General features: G+C 33.7%; 1 pseudogene; it reads left to right on the forward strand.

Annotated features, from left to right (window-relative positions):
* Positions 1–2,427: 2,427 nt before the first annotated feature.
* Positions 2,428–2,546, forward strand: LOC120587785 (uncharacterized; annotated as a pseudogene).
* The last annotated feature ends 2,760 nt before the right edge of the window (positions 2,547–5,306 follow it).

Here is a 5,306-nt window from a genome sequence, read left to right on the forward strand (position 1 = left end):
GTAGGAATGTAATATTTTTTTTCATTTCAAGGGTCATAGAGCAAATATATATATCTATTACAATAAGATATTCATTCCCAGTTCGGTTCACATTTATAACCATCACTCTATTTCTGGGAAATAGTCTACTGTTTTGTCTAAGATAGATAATTAAATTATTTTGGTTATACATATACCAAAACTCACTATACTCAAGATTTCTCTGCTCTTAGTCCTGACTGCCATTAGTGGCTCATGTTATGCCTTCTAAAATAAGTTTCCTAACTTCACTATTATTTTATCAGAAGAAATGATTTTCTGAGATAGTGCATCGTCTTTTTTGTTAGTTAACTTTAAAGTAGGATATCCAGAAGCAGTAATCTTCTCAGAACCTTCATTCATAATATAAATGTCCTGATTTCCTGCCTAGGATGAATATTCAAAAACAAAGAACAGAAATGAAACACATTCAGGTTTTTAGAAATCTCTAACAAGGGTAATATTGCTTATAAGGAAGACAGTTCCTACAATGGTTATATCTCCTAGCAGAAGGCAATATTCCATAAAGCAAAACTGTGCATGTGAGCCCATAATAAAAAATAAAAAAAAATATTTACTTGGAAAACCACAAATTAGTATTAATCATCGACCTCCTGGGTAAAGTATGTCATTCAGGAAGAATTTAATGAGGACAAATCGAGGTTGCTAAGAAAGGCCCTTTCACGAGTATCTACACAACAAATGTCTTTTGTCTCTCCTAATTTTTTCCTCTAATTTTTCCTTTTTTCCAAATAATTACCAATAATTGCCCTTGTTTGCCAGTGTTGAAACTGGATTAATTTAATAAGGCAGCCAACTGAATCAATTTTACAAATAACTTTATTTCAAAAGAAAAGTCCAAACTTCCTTTCTATTTCTCAATCCTCTAAACTATATCAGTAAAGGTGTGCCTTTGCTAAATGTAAGTAGACTCAAATATATAGTTAAAGAATTTTATTAAACAAAGGCCATTTATTTTTTAGATTTGAGGTAGCTTCCAGTTAAAAGCTAAAGACCATATCAATAAAACCAAAGTAATATGGCATTACTTTTCTTCCCAAATGGATCTAATTTATAAACATATATGACTTTCCTCATAGCTCACAAGCTTTTTAGACAAAATCTGTACCACAAATTTTCTCCAAAATAAATGACAACACATGATGATTTATCATATCTCCTCGGGCTACGATGTGTGTGTTTTACATGTTATATGATGTGAAATATGTAAATTGACTGAGCATAATTGCTGAACTCCTCGTATAAACTTATCAATTCACCATAGTTACATATTTTCAAATAGAGTCTTATTTTATTTTTTAATGTAGGAATTTTAAAGTTGAATTGCAAAAAAAAGTTAAATATTTATTCAAAACATACATTTTCCATGTTTTCAATCCACCCCGCAGTGCCTTCACAGAGTTCCCATTTTAGGAACTGTACAGTGCTGAGTGCTTAGAGCTTTTCAATAATTCCAGGAAAATATGTCCCTAACCTCATGGTGTACAGTTTTAAATTGCCACCTTATGTATTAGCTTAGTGCGTTAAATTAACATAAGAGGATGCATGATGTGATGTGGAACCTAGAATTTAAAAGTTCCTCACTGACGTACACAAAATTGAAAACAATACTGAATAAACAAAGGGGATTCATGCACTTAATTAAATTGACAATCAAAAGCTTTATATATTATGGGGTTGTCAACATAGCATTTTTATTTTAAAGGATACTCTTCCTGCAAGAAATTCCAGTATTCTTTAGCACTGCTTCACCCTTTCCAATGAGTGAAGATTATAACAAAATATGAAGTATCTATTTGTTGCTAAATATTCCACAGAGACATTCTAGTGATCGAAAATCATTATAGTTATGCTTTGTATCCAAGACTGCTTACTTGAATCCTCTCTGCTTTGAGAAGTGAACAGCACTTGTTATCTCTTGTCTATAGTGGATGTGTAAGTAGTAGGAATTCATCAGTATCCAATTATATTAGTCTTTATCCACTCTCCTCTCCAGGTAGAGCTGTCATCAGCAGAAAGTATAATGCTAAAAATTAAAATGGGGATATATTGGGTAGCAGGAAGAAGGGGAATCATACTTCCAATGGCATTTATCCTCTGAAAAGGAAAGCTCTACTAAGAAAAACAGCCCTTGCCTATAGTATAAATTCAGAACATTTGTTTGATGTCTTTATTTTGTGGGAGGCTTTCTCTCTGCCTTCATGAAGAGGATGAGAGACAGTAATTGACTATATGATATGATATCACAAAGAAGAGAGAAAGACAAATAGAAGTTTTGGATATTCCTATTCGTACCTAGAAACAAATAAATAATTTTTAATATATCCTAATTCGATAGCCAAATCTTTCTAACACTAAAGAGACAAAAAGTTTTTTAAAAAATCTACCGTCTACGGCCATACCATCCTGAACAAGCTCGATCCCGTTTGATCTCAGAAGCTAAGCAGCGTTGGGCCTGGTTAGGATTTGGATGGGAGACCACCTAGGAAGACCAGGTGCTGTAGGCGTAAAAAATAAAAAATAAGGGATTGTAAACTGATGAGGTCCTTGCAATCTGTGAGGTTGCAAGGACCTCATCAGCTTACAATCCCTTATTTTTTATTAAGGTTGCCTCGCCAAATAAATAGATAGATAGATAGATAGATAGATAGATAGATAGATAGATAGATAGATAGATAGATAAAGCTGCCGCTTTAATCAACACAGTATTAATACCAAGATTCCAAAATCACTCAGTTTTATTTATACGATATAAAATACATAAACATGTGAAAATATAATGAAAATACCGCCTTTTACCTTTGAAATCACATAGTTCATATAACATTTCTATGAAGCAGACACAGCATTCAGGCAATAGTGATCAGACTCTCCCATCCTGAACTTTGAATTGGGAATTCATAATGCTAAAACACAGCTAAAGAGAATACTCTCTGGCAGAAGTGCAGAGGTGGTGAGAACAGAAGTATCTAGCATCCTAGGGCAGAAGTGTTCCAAGCAGACAAGTTCTGCGGAGTTATTTTGTTTTTCCTGAATGTGATGTCTCTGAAGCTAATTCTCTTGCTCTCCTAGTGCTTATATGAGCCATCCAACACCTTTTTAATAAATTCCATTTTAACACATATTGTCCAGAGTCAATTTCTGTCTTGTAGCTAAAAACATTAACACAGAAATTGTTTGCAGATGTAGTTGCAAGTACAAACACTCAGATATTATTTGGGGTGGGGAAGACAATATGCATTTGGTAGATGGAAATCTAGGACTGATTATCCAAGCAAACTGGGATAGCTAGTACTAAGGGATGAGACTGTAACAGATGGCATAAAGTGATAAAATTTTCATTAAATTATCTGTGCAAACCTTTGGTGAGAACAAGGCCCACTGCCATACAACAGCATAGAATTCAATGACTGGAACACGGTGCTGCTAACGGTACTAGATAACATAGCATATAACACAAGGATGATGATAGTCTCTTAAGTTTCTAAATGATCAGCTTAAGGCACAGCCTGAAACTGGAGAACTTCTGTGTGCTAAAAGAATTGCTTATCTGCTATAGTTAAAGTTTCAATGGATAAAAAGTCAAACAAAATTTGGTCAGATTACTGAATTAAAAGGTCATTTTAATTCAAAGCCTTAACCAATCTCTTATGTGAAAGTAAGGACATTGATCAAGAAAAAGTTCAATGTTAAAAATTTAAATGGAAATAATTTGGAGGTTTCGGAAAATTCAGAGTAAAACCACATGCCCTACATTAACTTTTTTCTGGAAGAGTTGTTATGCAAGGGGATGTTGATTCTGTTATATCTACTTCCACTATTCCTTAATGTCTCCAAATTTTTAACTAGGGTCTGATCCCAGTATATCCAATAGCCAAATACAAAATCAGACCTGGAAGAAAAAAGGCTTACATGCCATAATAATTGCAAGATGTTGTTAATTACTATCAATAATATAATGAATTTTGCAGGGACTAAGGAAAAAATAATATAATTTTAGACTAGACTGAAGTCAATATATATGAATATTAATATACATTTATATTCATACATAAATATATATAAAGAGATAAATATATAAATTATCGATATAAAATATTCTGATTTTGGTATACTAGGTGGAGAAAGTAGGAATGGTTGTAAAATTGTTTGCTTATTTGGTTGACTGAAATGTGGACTCACTGGTGACCCACATTAAATGAAGTTGAAATGAGAGAAATTTCTTCATATAATATATAGAAAGCAATTCAAACACATGGATAATAGAAATTTGAGTTTATTTATCATGTGTACTCCTCTTATGCATCCCTGAGAAAGCCATTAGTTTAAGGGAGTGCCTTAACGACACTCTAATGAGTATACTCTGATGCCTCTAAAAGAAGATGCAGTAGAAATGGGTTCCATGATTTTAGTGGTATACCAGAATTCCAGTTTGGGAAGGATCAATTAATGGTATTTGACTGCCTGAAGCAAAATAAAGATGATTGCTATCTATCACGTAGTGGACAAGGACAGTGTGGTATATCTGATACTTCGGAATCTGAGCCTATAGGTAATTGATTATGGAGTAACAAAGTCTAAAATAGATGGGCAACCTACTAATGATTTACTTGATGGGTACAACCAATTAAACTTTAGTTCTGGAGGACAGACATGTGACTTGAGCTACCACAATACAAATTCCTACATAATCTCTATCCTAATGCCCATACCTGATTGAGTTCATAAACCCAGTGACCCTTAAGTAAAGGGGAAATGAAGAACTCTTCAGGAAGTAGCTCCTTACTTTCTTCAAGAGGACCTGTAGCCTTTTAAAAGGATAACTATACTTGCAAAAGGTAAATACCTAAATATTTAGGGACTAGTAAGTGCTGGCTATGAGCCAACAATAATTCTTGGAGATATAAAACACAAATAACTCCATGGATCAGGGGGAAGCTTATGGGGTCAGTTATGAAATGGTCCCATTAGAAGAGACATGGTATGATCCCAAACCCATACTATTGTAATTTCCTCAGATCCTAAGTGCCTCATTGGAACATGTGTCTACCAAAAAGTAGGAGAACCCCCATGTGTATCCTTGACTTATGAATAAAGTGGTATGATCTACGGTAGAAAGATATGACATTAAGAGTTTAGTAGAAGCCTCTGGGGTTACTTCTGTACATCAAAACAGTAAATTACCAAAAGTACTGCATTCCTAAGAGTGTCACAAAAATAGTGCCTTGTATCATCAAAGACAAATGATACAAGGTAGTTAATTCTTA

The sequence above is a fragment of the Pteropus medius genome, unplaced genomic scaffold, assembly GCF_902729225.1.
Source record: "Pteropus medius unplaced genomic scaffold, Ma_sr-lr_union100, whole genome shotgun sequence".
NCBI classification, from domain to species: domain Eukaryota; kingdom Metazoa; phylum Chordata; class Mammalia; order Chiroptera; family Pteropodidae; genus Pteropus; species Pteropus medius.